Source organism: Cherax quadricarinatus, chromosome 99 (genome assembly GCF_038502225.1).
Source record: "Cherax quadricarinatus isolate ZL_2023a chromosome 99, ASM3850222v1, whole genome shotgun sequence".
Taxonomy (NCBI): Eukaryota; Metazoa; Arthropoda; class Malacostraca; order Decapoda; family Parastacidae; genus Cherax; species Cherax quadricarinatus.
Genome location: NC_091390.1, coordinates 9,978,324 through 10,002,205, shown reverse-complemented (window position 1 = coordinate 10,002,205; position 23,882 = coordinate 9,978,324). Strand labels below are relative to the sequence as shown.

Sequence of the window (23,882 nt, the reverse complement as noted above, 5' to 3'; positions counted from 1 at the left end):
CATTGGTTGATTATGCTTCGAGTTTCCCTGAAGCCATGCCCTTAAAGACCATAACTACTACAGAGGTGGCTGAAGCCCTTTTGTCCATCTTCTCCAGAGTGGGCATCCCTAGAGAAATTTTGTCTGACCGTGGGACACAATTCGCATCTGACTTAATGCAACATCTATACCAACTTCTGGGAGTGAAGCCTCTCTTCACAACACCCTATCATCCCAGCTGTAATGGGAGGATTGAGCGCCAGCATTCAATTCTCAAGTCCATTTTAAGGAAACTTTGCTCCCTTAAACCTAAGGAGTGGCATCGTTACCTACCCTGTGCTTTGTTTGCCATGAGGGAAGTTCCCAGTGACTCTTTGGGGTTTTCACCTTTTGAACTTCTCTATGGTAGACAGGCCAGAGGTCCACTGTCCATCCTTCATGACTTATGGACTAATGAGGAGGTAAATGCTGAGGTTCAGTCTTCTTACCAGTTCCTCCTTGACCTTAGATCCAAACTTGAGGAGACCTCTGACATAGTTTCGAAAAACCTAAGCTTGTCAATGGACCAGTACAAAACCTATTTTGATTCCAAAAGTCAGAGGAGAAGTTTTAAAGTAGGTGATGAAGTTCTTGTACTTTTGCCTATCAAGTCAAATAAATTATTAGTAGCATGGAAAGGTCCATATAAAGTATTAAAAATTTGTGGGAAAGTTGACTACCTCATAGAAGTCAAGGGGAAACCTAAGCTTTATCATATCAACATCCTTAAGAAATATTACCGAAGAAATTCGGTTAACTCCATTAACAACTTTGACTTAGTTTTTCCACACGAACTTGATAAGACAACTGAAGAATGTAAAGTGTGCGTAATTGACACCTCTAACTTAGACTATGATGAAGAACTACATGACTTGGTGACTCTTGACCACTCGGATGCAACCAACATTAATATTAATGAATCTTTGGATGACCATAAGAGGCATGAACTACTTTAATGTGTGAGTAACTTTTCAGACGTCTTTACTGATATTCCAGGTGTTACCTCCACGGTAGTCTATAAGATTGACTTATTGACGGACAATCCTATCAAACGGAAATTATACCCAGTTCCAGTTCACCTTAGGGATGCATTTGACCGAGAGGTAGACAAATTATTAAAACTAAAGATCATTGAACCTTCAGTATCCTCATATTGTTCACCAGTAGTCATGGTTAAGAAGGAGGATAATTCATATAGACTTGCTATTGACTTCAGAGGCCTTAATGCTATAACTCGGTGGGATGCTGAGCCTATGCCCTTAATAGATAGCGATCTACACAAATTTTATGACTCTTCCTTCTTTTCAGAGATTGATATTGCACAGGCATATCATCAAGTAATGTTAGATCCTTCTTCTAAGCAGTACACCGCTTTTCCTACACACCAAGGACTGATGCAGTATAGAACTATGCCCTTCGGTTTGGTAACTGCCTGTGCTACCTACGTGAGACTGATGAGAAAGGTCTTGGGTAATATGCCAAATGTTTCAGTTTATTTTGATAACATTTACGTAATGACATCTACGTGGGGCGAACATATCCAAACATTAACATCAGTTTTGCGTAGGTTACGCTCACATGGCCTCACTGCCAAGCCGAAGAAATGCTTCCTTGGGTATAACAAGATTAGATATCTTGGACTGATACTTTCTAATAACTCTCTGCAGCCTCTCCCCAGTAAGATCAAAGCTTTATTAGAATTTAAATTCCCCAAAACCAAGAAACTCATGCGTAGCTTTCTTGGTTCTGTAAATTTTTATGCACGGTTTATCCCGAACCTTACTGATCTTACAGGCATATTATCCGACTTCCTTAAAAAGTCTGTGAAGGAACCTCTTGAACTTTCTGACGTAGCTCGGGAAAAGTTTAATGAGATTAAAAGTATCTTTTCGAAAGACCCTATACTTTAGATTCCAGATATTAATAAAACATTTTGCTTAAGAACTGATGCCTCCAATACTGCCTTAGGTGCGGTGTTACTACAATACCATGATGGTACTCCCTTCCCTGTATGCTTCCTAAGCCGGAAACTCCTTCCCACAGAAACGAGATACTCCACAATAGAAAAGGAATGTTTAGCCCTTGTGTGGGGTATTTCCGAACTTAAATTTTATTTGCTGGGAAAAGAATTCATTTTAGAAACGGACCACAAACCTTTGATATACCTAGAAACTTTTAAGGGAACCAACAGTCGCCTCTTGAGGTGGACATTGGCACTCCAGGCTTTTAAGTTCCATATTGTGTATATCAATGGTTCATCCAATTATTTCTCTGACTGGTTAAGTCGTGACAGTCAGTAGAAGATTTCTTGCCTTACACGACTTCCACATGTTAGAACTTTTTCCTCGCATATTCTTCTTATACTCCTTGACTATAAGTCTTGGTATGGGGGAGTGTGAGGGAAAAGTTCAATAGATAGGAGTAGCGATATAGTAACAATAGTTTCATTGCCGGCTACTTGTTAAGGTAGGGTAAGTCCAGCTCCCGCTATCCCTTCCCCTCCTTCTCCCCCCCCCCCCCCGAAAGGTGACGTGTGGGGCTCCGGTCCAGACAGCAATCACTAGACTCACAGCTCCCAGCACTACTGTAAGTACATGCCTGCCTTGTATTCTAGTGGATTTATTGGTTGAAAGCTTTACTTTTGACCAATAATAAACTTAGTATTTCAGTCATGCTCTAAGATGACTGTTGTTATTATCACCTCATCTTTTAGGTATTGTACTTATCATGGAGAGTGATTTCTTAAGCAGTGGGTAACCTGTCTATCTTTCCAGCTTGGATGACAGAGAGGGTCAACCGCCAATCAACGAGTAGAATTGAAGGAGACGGATTAACGTTCTGAGATGTCCCGAATTTTGATCCACTTACCTGTTTGCGTATGCAAGTAGCAGGATATAACCCCTCATCATTGCAGTGGAGAAAACCTGCTTTCCTGTCATCTGGAAGGATTATTGAAAGCTAGAAAATCTGTGAAGAACGAGCCGGTGGGTTGTCATCAACACCTGCGACCCCCCCATCCCCATCATCAGCAACGGCTACGATTTCAACAACACAGTGTCACCAACACCAGACACCCCTATATATATTAGCATTGAATTCAATTATCATTTATATTTTTCATTTTTCATTTTCTTAAACTAGTGTAGGATTAATATTTCATATTTAAGTGTTTTATATTTTATATTTTCTAAATAATAAAGTGTTTGTTTCTCAGTTTTTAATCTTTTTCTATACATTAATTTTTCTGAGGAGGAGCCATCCTTGGTAATACTGACTGAAGCTGTTACAGGGCTGAGTAAGCCTTCACACAGGAGAACTGTTCTAGTGTACCAGGAGAACTGTTCGAGTGTACTCGTAGAACTGTTCTAGTGTATCTGTAGAACTATTCTAGTGTACCAGAAGAACTGTTCCAGTGTACCAGTAGAACTGTTCTCGTGTACCAGTAGAACTGTTCTAGTGTACCAATAGAACTGTTCTAGTATACCAGTAGAACTGTTCTAGTGTACAAGGAGAAGTGTTCTAGTGTACCAGTAGAACTGTTCTAGTGTACCAGGAGAACTGTTCTAGTGTACCAGAACTGTTCTAGTGTACCAGTAGAACTGTTCTAGTGTACCAGTAGAACTGTTCTAGTGTACCAGGAGAACTGTTCTAGTGTACCAGGAGAACTGTTCTAGTGTACCAGTAGAACTGTTCTAGTGTACCAGTAGAACTGTTCTAGTGTACCAGGAGAACTGTTCTAGTGTACCAGTAGAACTGTTCTAGTGTACCAGTAGAACTGTTCTAGTGTACCAGTAGAACTGTTCTAGTGTACCAGTAGAACTGTTCTAGTGTACCAGGAGAACTGTTCTAGTGTACCAGTAGAACTGTTCTAGGGTACCAGTAGAACTGTTCTAGTGTACCAGTAGAACTGTTCTAGTGTACCAGTAGAACTGTTCTAGTGTACCAGGAGAACTGTTCTAGTGTACCAGGAGAACTGTTCTAGTGTACCAGTAGAACTGTTCTAGTGTACCAGTAGAACTGTTCTAGTGTACCAGTAGAACTGTTCTAGTGTACCAGTAGAACTGTTCTAGTGTACCAGGAGAACTGTTCTAATGTACCAGTAGAACTGTTCTAGTGTACCAGGAGAACTGTTCTAGTGTACCAGGAGAACTGCTCTAGTGTACCAGTAGAACTGTTCTAGTGTACCAGGAGAACTGTTCTAGTGTACCAGTAGAACTGTTCTAGTGTACCAGTAGAACTGTTCTAGTGTACCAGTAGAACTGTTCTAGTGTACCAATAGAACTGTTCTAGTGTACCAGTAGAACTGTTCCAGTGTACCAGGAGAACTGTTCTAGTGTACCGGTAGAACTGTTCTAGTGTACCGGTAGAACTGTTCTAGTGTACCGGTAGAACTGTTCTAGTGTACCAGAAGAACTGTTCTAGTGTACCAGTAGAACTGTTCTAGTGTACCAGGAGAACTGTTCTAGTGTACCAGTAGAACTGTTCTAGTGTATCAGTAGAACTGTTCTAGTGTACCAGTAGAACTGTTCTAGTGTACCAGTAGAACTGTTCTAGTGTACCAGGAGAACTGTTCTAGTGTACCAGGAGAACTGTTCTAGTGTACCAGTAGAACTGTTCTAGTGTACCAGTAGAACTGTTCTAGTGTACCAGTAGAACTGTTCTAGTGTACCAGTAGAACTGTTCTAGTGTACCAGTAGAACTGTTCTAGTGTACCAGGAGAACTTTTCTAGTGTACCAGTAGAACTGTTCTAGTGTACCAGTAGAACTGTTCTAGTGTACCAGTAGAACTGTTCTAGTGTACCAGTAGAACTGTTCTAGTGTACCAGTAGAACTGTTCTAGTGTACCAGTAGAACTGTTCTAGTGTACCAGGAGAACTTTTCTAGTGTACCAGTAGAACTGTTCTAGTGTACCAGTAGAACTGTTCTAGTGTACCAGTAGAACTGTTCTAGTGTACCAGTAGAACTGTTCTAGTGTACCAGGAGAACTGTTCTAGTGTACCAGTAGAACTGTTCTAGTGTACCAGTAGAACTGTTCTAGTGTACCAGGAGAACTTTTCTAGTGTACCAGTAGAACTGTTCTAGTGTACCAGTAGAACTGTTCTAGTGTACCAGTAGAACTGTTCTAGTGTACCAGTAGAACTGTTCTAGTGTACCAGTAGAACTGTTCTAGTGTACCAGTAGAACTGTTCTAGTGTACCAGGAGAACTTTTCTAGTGTACCAGTAGAACTGTTCTAGTGTACCAGTAGAACTGTTCTAGTGTACCAGTAGAACTGTTCTAGTGTACCAGTAGAACTGTTCTAGTGTACCAGGAGAACTGTTCTAGTGTACCAGTAGAACTGTTCTAGTGTACCAGTAGAACTGTTCTAGTGTACCAGTAGAACTGTTCTAGTGTACCAGTAGAACTGTTCTAGTGTACCACAAGGAAAGATTGCTTTATGGGATTGAAAATTCATATATAACAAACTTATATATATATATATATATATATATATATATATATATATATATATATATATATATATATATATATATATATATATATATATATATATATATGTCGTGCCGAATAGGCAGAACTTGCCATCTTGGCTTAAATAGCAACGCTCATCTTGCCATATAAGACAAGCGAAAATTTGTTTATGCAATTACTTCCCAAAAATCATTCTGAACCTAACGAAAAAATTTATTTCATTGCGTTTATTTATTATTAAATTATTGTAAACAAATCTAATATATTTCGTTGGGTTAGGCTAAAATAAATTGTTCTTGTTATAATAAGGTTAGGTAAGTTTTCTAAGATTCTTTTGGTGCAAAATTAAAAAATTTTACATTAAGATTAATGAAAAAATATATCTTCAAACGTATAAGAGAAAATTTTAGAAAGGACATAATTTTAAATGAGTTCTTGCTAATTGACCAGTTTTACATATTCGGCACGACATATATATATATATATATATATATATATATATATATATATATATATATATGAACACTGATCTCTGGCTGAAGGAGACTCGAACCTACGAACCTTGGAACAAGGTACGCAGTGCTTCACCAATCTACCCTCACTGGACAATACCTTGGAGGCCAGCTAGCGCTAGACTTTGATCCTAGGCAGCCAGCTTTCAGGGAGAAGGCTTACAGCTTTTCATCTCATCCCCTGCATGCATCAGCCTTACTAGAGATATTATCTATGCAAGGAATTCGCAAGAGCTGGCGAAATATTCTCTAACACTGATCTCTGGCTGGAGGAGACTCGAACCTACGAACCTTGGAACAAGGTTCGCAGTGCTTTACCAATCTACCCACACTGGACCAATGCCTTGGAGTCCCTGAAAGCTGGCTGCCTTGGATCAAAGTCTAGCGTAATCTCGACTCCAAGGTATTAGTCCAGTGTGGGTAGATTGGTAAAGCACTGCGTACCTTGTTCAAAGGTTCGTATGTTCCAGTCTCCTTCAGCCAGAGATCAGTGTTGGTGTATATTTCGCCTGCTCTGGCGAATTCCTTGCATTGTTAATATCTCTAGTAAGGCTGATGCATGCAAGGGATGAGATGAAAAGCTGTAAGCCTTCTCCCTGAAAGCTGGCTGCTTTGGATCAAAGTCTAGCGCAAGCTGGACTCCGAAGTATTGGTCCAGTGTGGGTAGATTGGTAAAGCACTGCGTACCTTGTTCCTAGGTTCGTAGGTTCGAGTCTCCTTCAGCCAGAGATCAGTGTTTATCTATATTTCGCCTGCTCTTCCGAATTCCTTGCATATATATATATATATATATATATATATATATATATATATATATATATATATATATATATATATATATATATATATATATATATATATTTGTCGTGCCGAATAGGTAAAAGTCGTCAGTTAGCAAGAACTCATTTTAAATTAAGTCATTTCTAAAATTTTCTCTTATACGTTTACAGAGGAGTTTAGCAAATGCTATTTTAGTGGAGATCACCCTGTGAGGCAGCTCAGATGAAAATTCCCACATACATGAGCGATTAAATCTCTGCACCAAATTCACCTTAAATCAGCAAATATTAGAGCCTTCAAGACTAGAAAATATGATGGATCTCATCTTTAATAACAATGACGATCTGGAATGTAACATAACCGTATCAAAGACAATACTCCCAGATCACAACATAACAGTGGTACAGACATGTATGTAAATGGCCCAACACCAGCGAAATGTGATCAGTCATGAGGGTGTCTTCATAAAATAAAATTCAACTTCAATAACTAAACATTCAATGGGAACAAGTCAACCATGTCCTAAATGTAACAAGCTGGGAAGATATCCTATACAACACAGATCTGAATCTATGCCTAGAAAAAAATAAGTCTGTGGTTCTTGAGATCTACTCAAGGCACATTCCATTAAGGAAAACAAAGAGAAGATATAAACTAGAAAAAGAGAGACGCTCCCTTTAGAGATGAAGGCGAAGAATCACAGAGCTGGTAAGAGGGGCTAATGCATCTGAAATACAAAGGGAGGCACTCTTCAATGAAATAGAAAATATCGAACTTAAGTTAAGGTGAAGGAATCTTACAGGAGACAAGAATCGCAGGAAGAGCTAAAAGCCATAGAGGAAATTGAAAAAAAAAAATACTTCGTCTCTTATGCCGAATCTAAGGGAAAAACAACATTCAGTATTGGGCCCCAGCATAGGAGAGATGTGACATACACAGATGACAGCCAAGAAATGGGTGAAATACTAAAGTTCCAATACGACTCAGTGTTCAGTGAGCCGATAACCAGACAAACGACACCCAAAATTTGGTCATCTTAAAAATCGCTGATAGTATCCTAATACGACAAAACTTTGGAAAGGCAATAAATAACATGCCCATGCACTCTGCCCCAGACTCGTGGAATTCCGAATTCATCAAGAACTGTAAGACGCCCCTGTCACGTGCCTTCAGCATTTTATGGAGGAGCATGGACACAGATGTCGTCCCACACTCACTTAAAACAACAGACATAGGCCCACTCTACAAAGGTGGCAGTAAAGCAGTTGCAAAGAACTACAGACCGATAGCACTGACATCCCATATCATAAAAAAACTTTGAAAAGGTTCTAAGAAGCAAGATCGCCAACCATCTAGATACCCATCAGTTACACAACCCAGGACAACACTGTTTTAGAGAAGGTCGCTTCTGCCTGTTCCAGCTACCGGACCACTATGACAAGGTCCTGGATGCAATAGAGGACAAACAAAATGCAGATGTAGTAGACACAGACTTTGCAAAAGCCCTCGACAAGTGTGACCACTGTGTAATTACACACAAAATGAGTGATAAAGGAATAACTGGAAAAGTTGGTAGATCAATCTATAACTTCCTGACATATAGAACACATAAGAACATAAGAACGAAGGAACACTGCAGAAGGCCTACTGGCCCATGCGAGGCAGGTCCAAGTCTCCTACCAGCTTAAGCCAATGCACCCAACCTAGTCAGGTCAGGTCACATTGACTTAAGGGAGGAACACGGCAACCGACCTGGTAGCACAAGCTATCAGGTCCAACTCACACCCACCCACATCCACTCATGTATTTATCCAACCTATTTTTAAAGCTACACAACGTTCTGGCCTCTATAACTGTACTCGGGAGTTTGTTCCACTCATCCACAACTCTATTACCAAACCAGTACTTTCCTATATCCTTCCTGAATCTGAATTTTTCCAACTTAAAACCATTGCTGCGAGTCCTGTCTAGGCTAGATATTTTCAGCACACTATTTACATCCCCTTTATTTATTCCCGTCTTCCATTTATACACCTCAATCATATCCCCCCTAATTCTACGTCTTTCTAGAGAGTGCAGATTCAGGGCCTTTAGTCTATCCTCATAGGGAAGGTTTCTGATACATGGGATCAACTTTGTCATCCTCCTTTGTACATTTTCCAGAGAATTTATATCCATCCTGTAATACGGTGACCAAAACTGTGCAGCATAATCTAAATGAGGCCTAACCAAGGATGTATAGAGTTGAAGAACAACCTGAGGACTCCTATTATTTATGCTTCTTGATATGAAGCCAAGGATTCTATTAGCTTTATTGCGAACACTTATGCACTGTTGTCTTGGTTTCAGATTACTGCTAACCAGAACTCCTAAATCTTTTTCGCAATCCGTAATATTAAGATCTACATTATTTAGTTTATATGTGGCATGGTTATTGTCCTGTCCAACGTTTAGAACTTTGCATTTGTCTATATTAAACTGCATCTGTCACTTCTTCGACCACTGCATCAGTCTATTCAAATCTTCCTGGAGTGCTCGAATGTCCTCGTCAGAATGAATTCGACGGCCTATTTTGGTGTCATCGGCAAACTTGCCGATGTCGCTCTTTATGCCCTCATCTATGTCGTTTATGTAGACTGTGAACAGCAGGGGGCCCAACACTGACCCCTGTGGAACACCGCTCGTAACGCTTCCCCACTCTGATTTCTCCCCATTTATGCAAACTCTCTGCTGCCTATTTGTCAATCATGCCTCTATCCAGGAAAAAATTTCTCCTCCTATTCCATGTGCTTTAATTTTCCTCAATAGTCTCTGATGTGGGACCCTGTCAAAAGCCTTACCGAAGTCCATATACACAATATCATATTCATTACCATGATCTACCTCCTCAAATACCTTAGTGAAAAAAGTTAATAAATTCGTAAGGTAGGAACGCCCCTTTGTAAAACCATGCTGAGATTCGTTGATTAATTTATGCTTTTCAAGGTGGCTACGAACTGCCTCGGCATTTATTTATTCCATAAATTTTCCCACTATGGAGGTTAGGCTTATTGGTCTATAGTTCGAAGCTAAGGACCTGTCACCTATTTTGAAAATAGGTATCACATTTGCCATTTTCCACTTATCTGGCACCATGCCAGTTTGTAGTGATATGTTGAAAAGATTAGCCAAAGGTGTGCTAAGCTCCTCTTTACATTCCTTTAGAACCCTTGCATACAGTTCATCAGGGCCTGGGGATTTGTTAGGTTTTAATTTATCTATTTGCCTAAGGACCATGTCACTTGTGACCCTAATCGTGCACAGTTTATTATCGTCCTGTTCTACATAATTTATCATTACTGGAATATCGCTGGTATCCTCCTGTGTAAAAACTGAGAGGAAGTATGTGTTAAAAATTCTACACATTTCCTTATCACTCTCAGTGAGCTGACCCGAGGAACTTTTGAGTGGGCCTATCTTGTCCCTGATCTAACTTCTGTATACCTGAAAGAATCCTCTTGGGTTAGTCTTCGATTCTCTTGTAACTTTAACCTCATAATCTCTTTTTGCTTTTCTAATTCCCTTTTTTATTTCTCTCTTTAACTGAATATATCGATTTCTTAATTGCCCCTCTTCTCTTTTGATTTGCCTATATATGCCTCTCTTTTGACCAATCAGATATTTTAATCTATTGTTCATCCATTTAGGATCATTTTTGTTTGATCTGATTTCCCTATTTGGAACATAATTTGACTGAGCAGCTAGAACTATGCCCTGGAAAGCATCATATCGGCAACCATCACCACCTACCTGACCCTTAGTCAGGTCATTCCAGTTCAGCCCACCTAAGTAATTTTTCAGTCCTATGAAATCAGCCAAGCGAAAGTCAGGGACGGAGACTTGATTGCCATTATTAGGGGAATTCCATGATATATTAAAACTGAGTGATTTGTGATCACTTTCCCCAAGCTCATCATTAACCTCAAGATTATTAATTAGTGTTTCCCTACTGGCAAGAACCAAGTCAAGGAGGTTATTTCCCCTAGTAGGCTCTGTCACAAACTGTTTTAAAAAACAATCCTGGATCGTATCAAGAAAGTCACCTGACTCTAAATTTCCTGTCAAATTGCTCCATTCACTCTGTCTATAGTTGAAATCTCCCATTAGCACAACATTTTCGTATGTAGATGCCTTACGAATTTCGTCCCATAGAAGTTTACTGCACTCCCTATCAAGATTTGGGGCCCTGTAAATCACACCCAAAATTAGTTTTTCTCGGCCCTCGAGAAGCTGTAACCAAACAGATTCAGTGGCTGACGCTTCTAATTTAATATCTTGTCTAACACAACAATTTAAATTGTCTCTGACATACATCACTACTCCACCACCTTTCCTGTTGACCCTGTCAGTGTGGAATAATTTATAGCCTTGTATGTGACATTCAGAGGGCATCTCTCTATCTTTCAGATTGAGCCAGGTCTCTGTTATAGCAATAATATCTATGTTTCCTGCACTTGCAATTAATCTTAGCTCATCTATCTTATTTCTTACACTCCTGCTATTAGTATAGTAAACCTTAAGGGAGCTAGTCCCTTGCTGCCCTCTGCTGTCCCCCTTTGTTTGCTGACCTGATCTATTGTCTTTATTTATAACTTCTTGCTGAATGCCTTTTATACATTTACTGTTTCCAACCCAAGTGTTGCAACCTGCTTGTTTCCCACACACACCCATACCTCTATCTTCCATCAGTTTAAAATCATAGGCATTTCACCAATGGCCTTCTCAATCGAGTCTGCAAGTACTACCACCCCTGCCCCAGAGAGATGTACCCCATCCCTTGCATACATATCATGTTTGCCATAAAAGTTGTTCCAGTTGTCAATGAATGGGATTGCAAGTTCCTTGCAGTATCTGTCTAGCCAGCAATTTACACCAATTGCCCTAGACAACCATTCATTTCCTACTCCCCTTCTAGGCAAGATGCTACATATGATTGGGATCCCTCCCTTAGACTTAATGAAATCTATAGCTGACCTGTACTTATCTAGCAGCTCTTCTCTCCTACCCTTCCCAATATCATTTCCACCAGCACTGAGACAGATAATGGGCTTGTTCCCATTACCTGACATGATATTATCCAGCCTGTTGACTATGTCCCCAACACCAGCTCCAGGGAAGCACACTCTATCTCTCATCTTCTTATTCCTATTACAAAAAGCACGGTCAATATATCTTACCTGAGAGTCACCAACCACAAGAATGCGCTTACCTCCATTAGCAGGGGCAGTAGTACCCTTACCTTCACTGGCCACTGAAGTACATTCATCCTGAAGAACAGAGAAGCGATTTCCTACCTTCAGATCTTCACTCTTAACTTTCCTTACTCTGATGCGCCTCCCATTACTGTGAACCACTCGCCACTTGTAGCAGGTGCTGGGCTGCACCTCACTGCTGGTAGCCGTTGCTACCTCCCCAACTACAGCCTCCTCACAGCGAGAGACAGACTGCACCTCACTGCTAGAAACCTCATTCCCCACAACTCCAGCCACCTCACACTCTCTCCCAGACCAAATACAGAGATGTAAGCCATAGCTCCGTGTCTTCCTTTGTGGATGACACCCGGATCACCATGGCAGTGACCTCCATTGAAGACACTGCGACACTCCAAGCTGACATCAACCAAATCTTCAAATGGGCCACTCAAAACATTATGACGTTCAGCAAAGAGAAATTTCAACTACTCAGATATGGAAAACTTAGAGAAATTAAAACTGTTTCAGGGTATACAACAAATTCTAACCGCACAAAAGAGCGAAAAAGTAATGTGAAAGACCTGATAGCGTTAATGTCATAGGATTTCGCCATGAATGACCACAACAATGTATCTACCTCATCCGCTAGGAAAATGATAGGATGGATAATGAGAACCTTCAAAACTTGGGAAGCCAAGCCCATGATGATTCTCTTCAAATCACTTGTTCTCTCTAGGCTGGAATACTGCTGTACACTAACTGCCCCCTTCAAGGCTGGCGACATTGCTGACCTGGAACTTTCACTGCACGCATAAGTACGATAAGGCACCTAAATTAGTGGTAATGGTTGAGGTCCCTTGATTTGTATTCCCTGGAACGCAGGCAAGAGAGATACATGATAATATACACTTGAAAAATCCTAGAGTGATTAGTACCAAATCACTCCCTGCAAAAGCAAAAGACTCGGCAGGATAATGCAACATTTTCCCAGTGAAAGCAGGGGCTCCACGAGTACACTAAGAGACAACACAATAAGTATCAGGGGCCCAAGACTATTCAACTGCTTCCCAGCATACATAAGGTATATTACCAATAGACTCCTGGCTGTCTTCAAGCAGGCACTGGACAGACACCTAAAGTCAGTACCTGACCAGCCGGACTGTGGTTCATACGTCAGTTTGCGTGTGGCCAGCAGTAACAGCCTGGTAGATCTCACACCCTGATCCATCACTAGGCCTGATCTCAGACTGGGCAACGGGGGCACTGACCCCCGAAACACTCTCCAGGTATTCTCCAGGTATACACTTACATAAGCGCTAACCTTGGACTAGAGATGCACTGCTGTTGCAACGTGAGGTGAGGGAGTGTGTTTGGTAACGTGAGGTGAGGGAGAGTGTTTGGTAACGTGAGGTGAGAGAGTGTGCTTGGTAACGTGAGGTGAGGGAGTGTGTTTGGTAACGTGAGGTGAGAGACTGTGTATGGTAACGTGAGGTGAGGGAGTGTGTTTGGTAACGTGAGGTGAGAGAGTGTGTTTGGTAACGTGAGGTGAGAGAGTGTGCTTGGTAAGTAAGTAAGTAAGTAAATTTATTCAGGTATACACAAATACAGTTATATAGAATTATCATACATAGCAGCATATGTGTAGAGAACCTGGGATAACCCAAAAAAAGTCAGACAGAGTGACTTATTTCCATTGGGGTCCTTTACTTATTTCCATTGGTAACGTGAGGTGAGGGAGTGTGTTTGGTAACGTGAGGTGAGAGAGTGTGTTTGGTAACGTGAGGTGAGGGAGTGTGTTTTGTAACGTGAGGTGAGGGAGTGTGTTTTGTAACGTGAGGTGAGGGAGTGTGTTTTGTAACGTGAGGTGAGGGAGTGTGTTTTGTAACGTGAGGTGAGGGAGTGTGTTTTGTAACGTGAGGTGAGGGAGTGTGTTTTGTAACGTGAGGTGAGGGAGTGTGTTTTGTAACGTGAGGTGAGGGAGTGTGTTTGGTAACGTGAGGTGAGAGAGTGTGTTTGGTAACGTGAGGTGAGAGAGTGTGTTTGGTAACGTGAGGTGAGGGAGTGTGTTTTGTAACGTGAGGTGAGAGAGTGTGTTTTGTAACGTGAGGTGAGGGAGTGTGTTTGGTAACGTGAGGTGAGAGAGTGTGTTTGGTAACGTGAGGTGAGGGAGTGTGTTTGGTAACGTGAGGTGAGAGAGTGTGTTTGGTAACGTGAGGTGAGGGAGTGTGTTTTGTAACGTGAGGTGAGAGAGTGTGTATGATAACGTGGTGACACGACTGATCTCCAGGGAATACCCTCTACCTCACTCTGGGAAAGTTTTAATCCAGATATTTTTGTGCTGGAAGGTTTGTTTACAGACAGTTGACATATTTAGTGAACATTATGTTTACTGTTTTTATATTTATAAGTCTGTCAGTCTTGTAACTTATTCAGATCAAATAACATTAAGTATGAAAAGTATCTTGTTTACTTATATATATCATAGTTACTTAAATATATTGTAAGTGATGATGGGTGGCAGTTGATGGTTCGTAAGTTGTATATAAGGAGGAGATGTGTGGTGATGTTACTCAGTGTGAGTCTCACTCTCTTACAAGTAACACCAGGTACGTAAAAGCCCAAACAAAAACAGTGGCACACAGCTCTTATTGTAGCGCTCTTAAGTGGTGATATCCAGATTAATCCAGGACCTCAAACTATTGTGCAGAGGCAAAATAGACAGATAAATGACGGTGATAATGACGGTCTAGTAGCTAGGGATGATAACCTTAAGTCCATATGTAATATATACATAGGTCAATGTGAGACAATGCAGCCATTATTATCTCAAACACTACTAAACAGGTGCATACACTGTACTAAAGTACGCATGAAAAACAGAAAAGGCACCTTATGTAAAATGTGTAAGGGGTGGGTGCATGATGGATGTATGTTCACTTACAGTAACGGTGCCAGAGTTCACTTTGTGTGTAACAAATGCTCTTTGGCACAGTTACCCTTTAGCAATGATGACATTGATTTACCTAATTTTAATACATATGGCCCATTGCCATATATTGATGATTATAATTGTTTTATGAAAGCAGGCCTTCACTTTATTCATGTCAACGCAAGATCATTTCTTCCTAAATTGGCAGAGATTAGGATTCTAGTTAACAAAATTAGGGCAGCAGTTATAACCATCTCTGAATCCTGGTTGGATGATACTGTGACTGACGACGAGGTCAAAATAGAAGGTTACAATATAAAACTCTTAGACAGGAACAGAAAGGGTGGTGGAGTATGTGCCTACATAAGAAATGACTTAGCTTACAACCCAAGACCTGATTTAAATAACAATAAACTGGAGATTCTATGGTTTGAAGTGCTGCTTCCCAAGACCAAACCCATCTTAGTAGGAACTAGTTACCGCCCTCCTACCCAGGACCAGTTCTTAGAAGACTTTTCCAGAGTCTTGTTCGGACTTTAAAACAATTGCGAGACAATAATACTGGGCGACTTCAATATCTGTTTTCAGCAGCAAAATAACGGGCTATGCAAAAGGTATAAGCAAATTCTAGGTTTAAATGGTTACACTCAACTATTTATCACACAGTTCTCAGCCACCCTAATTGACCACATACTTTGTAACCGCACTGAGAACATTAGTCAGTCAGGCGTCATTACCACAGGTCTTAGTGATCATTTCATCATTTACTGCACCAGGAAAATCACTAGGGATAAGATAGGTCTACACAGGACAATAAAAATGAGGTAAACTAGAAACTACAGTAAAGAAACACTGGTAAATAGGCTACACAATTGTGACTGGACAGAGATAACAAGTTACACGGACGTAAACGATGCCTGGGAAAAATTCAAAACAATGTTCACTACCATCCTTGATAATATTGCACCAGTTAAAGAGGTTAGGATTAAACGAAGAACTGAACCCTGGATGACTTCTGAGATATTAGATAATATGAAATTCAGAGACCAGCTGCTAAAAAGATTTAAAGCAAACAGACAGGATATTACAGCACTAAATGAATTCCAAAGGGTGAGGAACAGAGTACAGAGACTTATAAAAGGAGCAAAGGCAAAGCACTAATGCTCAAAAATTGAAGAGTATAAGCATAACCCCAGAAAGCTCTGGCAACAACTAAAACAGTTGGGGTATAGCCATAAGCCAGTAGATAGGTCTAACATAGTACTCACTATCGATAACGAGGTATGCCACGAAACATCTAAGGTGGCAAATTGCTTTAATTCCTACTACACATCTGTTGCGTCAACACTAGTAAGTAAACTACCAGCTGCATCAAATACCTTTAACACAGACTCTGATAAGTTTCAAACATACTATACCAATAAAGGGGTAACTCCAAACAGTTGTCAACTAGTAAGTGTATCTCATGACTTTATTCAAAAAGAACTAAGCAGGTTAAACCCAGCTAAGAGCACTGGCCCGGATAACATCCCGTCTAAGTTCCTAAAAGATGGTGCTTCTGAACTGTCAGTCCCTATTGTTCACATAATAAATCTATCAATCACCACTAATACTATACCGGATGGGTTCAAGGATGCCAGAGTTGCTCCTATCTTCAAGAAAAATAGTAGGCCTGATAATATACTCAGTATAATATTCAAAATTCTAGAGAGGGCGGTGTACCCAAGCATGTCAGGAGAATTGATAGGGAACAGTGTAGTAAAGAAAGCGAATGCCAGACTGAATTTCCTGTTTAGACAAGCACAGTGTCTACCTACTGAGGCTCGCAGGACCCTATGTCTAGCCCTTATACAATGCCATATGGATTACGCTTGCTCTTCATGGTACTCTGCCTTGACAAAAAACTGAAAGATAGACTGCAAATCACACAGAACAAAATCGCAAGATTCATCCTGGGGCTGGGATCAAGAGAGCATGTAGGCCAGGATGAATTACAGCAGTTGGATATGCTGAATGTTGAAGACAGAGTAAAACAACTGAAGCTAAATCATGTTTATAAAATTGCTCACAAACAGTGTCCAGAATATCTTGCTGTCAATTTTGTCAAGGTTGGGAACCAAAGCAATCATAGTACTAGGGGGAGAGAGCACAACTTTGTAGTACCCACAGTCAGTGGCCTGGCTTCAAACACCTTTTATTGTACAGCAATAAAGGAATGGAACAGACTACCTGCACATGTCAAAGCCAGTCATAGCATGAACCAGTTCAAGAAGAGTGCCAAAAAGTGTCTGATGAATGTAGCTACAGAAAGGGAGGGGAATGATTTTCTATTTTTTAGCAAACATACTTGTAAATTTTACCTTATTCCTAGTAATGACCCTCGTATTGTAGATAGTCTTAATGACCCTCGTGTAGTAGATAGTCTTAATGACCCTCGTGTAGTAGATAGTCTTTTTAGTATAATAACAAGATGTTTTCCTCATTATAGAATAATGAGAAAATATTATAACCTCTATATCATAATAATAAGGTAAAAGGATCCTAATGGAAATAAGTCACTCTGTCTGACTTTTTTGGGTTATCCCAGGTTCTCTACACATATGCTGCTATGTATGATAACATATGTAACTGTATTTGTGAATACCTGAATAAACTTACTAACTTTCTTACTTACTCACTCTCTCACAAGTAACACCAGGTACGTACCAGACTCACTCTCTCACAAGTAACACCAGGTACGTACCAGACTCACTCTCTCACAAGTAACACCAGGTACGTACCAGACTAACTCTCTCACAAGTAACACCAGGTACGTACCAGACTCACTCTCTCACAAGTAACACCAGGTATGTACCAGACTCACTCTCTCACAAGTAACACCAGGTACGTACCAGACTCACTCTCTCACAAGTAACACCAGGTACGTACCAGACTCACTCTCTCACAAGTAACACCAGGTACGTACCAGACTAACTCTCTCACAAGTAACACCAGGTACGTACCAGACTCACTCTCTCACAAGTAACACCAGGTATGTACCAGACTCACTCTCTCACAAGTAACACCAGGTACGTACCAGACTCACTCTCTCACAAGTAACACCAGGTACATACCAGACTCACTCTCTTACAAGTAACACCAGGTATGTACCAGAATCACTCTCTCACAAGTAACACCAGGTACGTACCAGACTCACTCTCTCACAAGTAACACCAGGTACGTACCAGACTCACTCTTTCACAAGTAACACCAGGTACGTACCAGACTCACTCTCTCACAAGTAACACCAAGTACGTACCAGACTCACTCTCTCACAAGTAACACCAGGTGCGTACCAGATTCACTCTCTTACAAGTAACACCAGGTATGTACATAAGAACATAAGAAAGAAGGAACACTGCAACATGCCTACTGACCCATGCGGAGCAGGTCCATGTCCCCACCCCGGATTAGACCAATGACCCCCCCCCCCCGGATTAGCCCATTGACCCACCCAGTCTGGTCACTTCCAATCAAGTATGGAGCACTGCACCAGACCCAGCAGCACAAGCTAGTCAGGTCTAACTCACCCACCCACACCCACTCATATATTTATCTAACCTATTTTTAAAACTACACAACGTTTTAGCCTCAATAACTGTACTCGGGAGTTTGTTCCACTCATCCACAACTCTATTATCAAACCAGTGCTTTCCTATATCCTTCCTGAATATGAATTTTTCCAACTTGAAACCATTGCTGCGAGTCCTGTCATGGCTGGAAATTTTCAGCACGCTATTTACATTCCCTTTATTCCTGTTTTCCATTTATACACCTCGATCATATCCCCCCTAATACTACGCCTTTCGAGAGAGTGCATAGATGAGGGCATAAAGAGCGACATCGGCAAGTTTGCCGATGACACCAAAATAGGCCGTCGAATTCATTCTAACAAGGACATTCGAGCACTCCAGGAAGATTTGAATAGACTGATGCAGTGGTCGGAGAAGTGGCAGATGCAGTTTAATATAGACAAATGCAAAGTTCTAAATGTTGGACAGGACAATAACCATGCCACATATAAACTAAATAATGTAGATCTTAATATTACGGATTGCGAAAAAAATTTAGGAGTTCTGGTTAGCAGTAATCTGAAAACAAGACAACAGTGCATAAGTGTTCGCAATAAAGCTAATAGAATCCTTGGCTTCATATCAAGAAGCATAAATAATAGGAGTCCTCAGGTTGTTCTTCAACTCTATACATCCTTGGTTAGGCCTCATTTAGATTATGCTGCAAAGTTTTGGTCACCGTATTACAGAATGGATATAAATTCTCTGGAAAATGTACAAAGGAGGATGACAAAGTTGATCCCATGTATCAGAAACCTTCACTGTGAGGATAGACTAAGGGCCCTGAATCTGCACTCTCTAGAAAGACGTAGAATTAGGGGGGATATGATTGAGGTGTATAAATGGAAGACAGGAATAAATAAAGGGGATGTAAATAGTGTGCTGAAATATCTAGCCTAGACAGGACTCGCAGCAATGGTTTTAAGTTAGAAAAATTCAGATTCAGGAAGGATATAGGAAAGTACTGGTTTGGTAATAGAGTTGTGGATGAGTGGAACAAACTCCCAAGTACAGTCATAGAGGCCAGAACGTTGTGTAGCTTTAAAAATAGGTTAGATAAATACATGAGTGGGTGTGGGTGGGTGTGAGTTGGACCTGATTAACTTGTGCTACCAGGATGGTTACCGTGTTCCTCCTTAAGTCAAGGTGACCTGACCTGACTAGGTTGGGTGCATTGGCTTAAGCCGGTAGGAGACTTTGACCTGCCTCGCATGGGCCAGTAGGCCTGCTGCAGTGTTCCTTCGTTCTTATGTTCTTATGTTCTTAAATACATGAGTGGATGTGGGTGGGTGTGAGTTGGACCTGATAGCTTGTGCTACCAGGTCGGTTGCCGTGTTCCTCAAGTCAATGTGACCTGACCTGACTAGGTTGGGTGCATTGGCTTAAGCCGGTAGGAGACTTTGACCTGCCTCGCATGGGCCAGTAGGCCTTCTGCAGTGTTCCTTCGTTCTTATGTTCTTATGTTCTCTCACAAGTAACACCAGGTACGTAGCAGACTCACTCTCTCATAAGCAACACCAGGTACATACCAGACTCACTCTCTCACAAGTAACACCAGGTACGTACCAGACTCACTCTCTCACAAGTAACACCAGGTACGTACCAGACTCACTCTCTCACAAGTAACACCAGGTATGTACCAGACTCACTCTCACAAGTAACACCAGGTATGTACGAGACTCACTCTCTCACAAGTAACACCAGGTACGTACCAGACTCACTCTCTCACAAGTAACACCAGGTACGTACCAGACTCACTCTCTCACAAGTAACACCAGGTACGTACCAGACTCACTCTCTCACAAGTAATACCAGGTACGTACCAGACTCACTCTCTCACAAGTAACACCAGGTATGTACCAGACTCACTCTCTCACAAGTAACACCAGGTAGGTACCAGACTCACTCTCTCACAAGTAACACCAGGTACGTACGAGACTCACTCTCTCACAAGTAACACCAGGTACGTACGAGACTCACTCTCTCACAAGTAACACCAGGTACGTACCAGACTCACTCTCTCACAAGTAATACCAGGTACGTACCAGACTCACTCTCTCACAAGTAACACCAGATACGTACCAGACTCACTCTCTCACAAGTAACACCAGATACGTACCAGACTCACTCTCTCACAAGTAACACCAGATACGTACCAGACTCACTCTCTCACAAGTAACACCAGGTACGTACCAGACTCACTCTCTCACAAGTAACACCAGGTACATACCAGACTCACTCTCTCACAAGTAACACCAGGTACATACCAGACTCACTCTCTCACAAGTAACACCAGGTACATACCAGACTCACTCTCTCACAAGTAACACCAGGTACATACCAGACTCACTCTCTCACAAGTAACACCAGGTACGTACCAGACTCACTCTCTCACAAGTAACACCAGGTACATACCAGACTCACTCTCTCACAAGTAACACCAGGTACATACCAGACTCACTCTCTCACAAGTAACACCAGGTACATACCAGACTCACTCTCTCACAAGTAACACAAGGTATGTACCAGACTCACTCTCTCACAAGTAACACCAGTTACGTACCAGACTCACTCTCTCACAAGTAACACCAGGTACATACCAGACTCACTCTCTCACAAGTAACACCAGGTACATACCAGACTCACTCTCTCACAAGTAACACCAGGTACATACCAGACTCACTCTCTCACAAGTAACACCAGGTATGTACCAGACTCACTCTCTCACAAGTAACACCAGTTACGTACCAGACTCACTCTCTCACAAGTAACACCAGGTACATACCAGACTCACTCTCTCACAAGTAACACCAGGTACATACCAGACTCACTCTCTCACAAGTAACACCAGGTACATACCAGACTCACTCTCTCACAAGTAACACCAGGTACATACCAGACTCACTCTCTCACAAGTAACACCAGGTACATACCAGACTCACTCTCTCACAAGTAACACCAGTTACGTACCAGACTCACTCTCTCACAAGTAACACCAGGTACATACCAGACTCACTCTCTCACAAGTAACACCAGGTACATACCAGACTCTCTCTCTCACAAGTAACACCAGGTATGTACCAGACTCACTCTCTCACAAGTAACACCAGTTACGTACCAGACTCACTCTCTCACAAGTAACACCAGGTACATACCAGACTCACTCTCTCACAAGTAACACCAGGTACGTACCAGACTCACTCTCTCACAAGTAACACCAGGTACATACCAGACTCACTCTCTCACAAGTAACACCAGGTACGTACCAGACTCACTCTCTCACAAGTAACACCAGGTACATACCAGACTCACTCTCTCACAAGTAACACCAGGTACGTACCAGACTCACTCTCTCACAAGTAACACCAGGTACATACCAGACTCACTCTCTCACAAGTAACACCTGGTACATATCAGACTCACTCTCTCACAAGTAACACCAGGTACATACCAGACTCACTCTCTCACAAGTAACACCAGGTACATACCAGACTCACTCTCTCACAAGTAACACCAGGTACATACCAGACTCACTCTCTCACAAGTAACACCAGGTACGTACAAAACTCACTCTCTCACAAGTAACACCAGGTACGTACAAAACTCCCTCTCTCACAAGTAACACCAGGTACGTACGAGACTCACTCTCTCACAAGTAACACCAGGTACATCCCAGACTCACTCTCTCACAAGTAACACCAGGTACGTGCCAGACTCACTCTCTCACAAGTAACACCAGGTATGTACCAGACTCACTCTCTCACAAGTAACACCAGGTACATACCAGACTCACTCTCTCACAAGTAACACCAGGTACATACCAGACTCACTCTCTCACAAGTAACACCAGGTACGTACCAGACTCACTCTCTCACAAGTAACACCAGGTACACACCAGACTCACTCTCTCACAAGTAACACCAGGTACGTACCAGACTCACTCTCTCACAAGTAACACCAGGTACATACCAGACTCACTCTCTCACAAGTAACACCAGGTACATACCAGACTCACTCTCTCACAAGTAACACCAGGTACGTACCAGACTCACTCTCTCACAAGTAACACCAGGTACCTACCAGCAAACTTTGTGTTATTCACAGCAACAAGTTGTGAAGGCTCTCTCCTCCGTCTACTCATCACTGTCCTTTACTGTGTAGTTAACCACAACATCAGTGATAATATATTTTTTTGTTCCCAACAGATAACTGGTAAATTTTGTTTATAGTTATTTTATTGCTCACAGAATTTGTTGTATATGCATTTGTTGAAATTTTCTTTAAATATTGAACCAGTTGGATTATATGATTATATAATTATATAATTATATAATTATATAATTAAATAATTATATAATTTTATAATTATATAATTATATAATTATATAATTATATAATTATATAATTGAATAAATTATTTACAGTTAAATAAACGGAGAAAGTTTAATCACAACTAAGACAAAGTTTTAATGTTTATTGATTTATATTAAAGCTAATCTATATAATGTACTTTTTATGTGACCATAACATCTGTCAGTCTTCATTACTTATGTAAGAAATGTGATTGTTACGTTTATCTGGATTTTACCTTGAGAGGGTTTGAGACCAGGCCTCATGGTGGATCAGGGTCTAATCATCCAGGCTGTTACTGCTGGTCGTACGCAAGCTGACGTACGAACCTCAGCCCAGTTGGTCAGGTACTGACTTTAGGTGCCTGTCCAGTGCCTTCTTGAAGACAGCCAGGGGTCTGTTGGTTATCCCCCTTATGTATGCTGGGAGGCAACTGAACAGTCTTGGGCCCCGGACACTTATTGTGTTGTCTCTCAGTGTACTTGTGGAGCCCCTGCTTTTCCTCGGGGAAATGTTGCATCTCCTGCCGAGTCTTTTGCTTTCATATGGAGTGATTTTCGTGTGCAGGTTTGATACCAATCCCTCCAGGACCTTCCAAGTGTATATTATCATGTATCTCTCTCGCCTGCATTCCAGAGAATACAGATCAAGGACCATCAACCGTCCCCTGTAGTTTAGGTGCCTTATCGCACTTACGTGTGCCGTGAAAGTTCTTTTACACTCTTCAGGTTTGCATTGTCGCCAGCCTTGATGGGGGCCGTTAGTGTACAGCAGTATTCCAGCTTAGAGAGCACAAGCGATTGGAAGAGAATCATCATGGGCTTGGCATCCCTAGTTTTGAAGGTTCTCATTATCTATCCCATCATTTTTCTAGCAGATGAGGTAGATCCATCGTTGTGATCTTTGAAGGCGAAATCCTCTGATATTATTACTCCCAGGTCCTTCACATTACTTTTCCATTCTATTGTATGGTTAGAATT

General features: G+C 41.3%; 1 protein-coding gene across 1 annotated transcript in view; it reads left to right on the top strand.

Annotated features, from left to right (window-relative positions):
- The first annotated feature begins 18,287 nt into the window (after positions 1 to 18,287).
- LOC138851085 (PI-actitoxin-Avd5a-like) overlaps positions 18,288 to 23,882 on the top strand; it is a 29,001-nt gene continuing 23,406 nt past the window's right edge. Inside the window, exon 1 of the mRNA XM_070079518.1 lies at positions 18,288 to 18,305. The gene's annotated coding sequence lies outside the window, so the exon portion shown is untranslated. The remainder of the gene's footprint in view (positions 18,306 to 23,882) is intronic.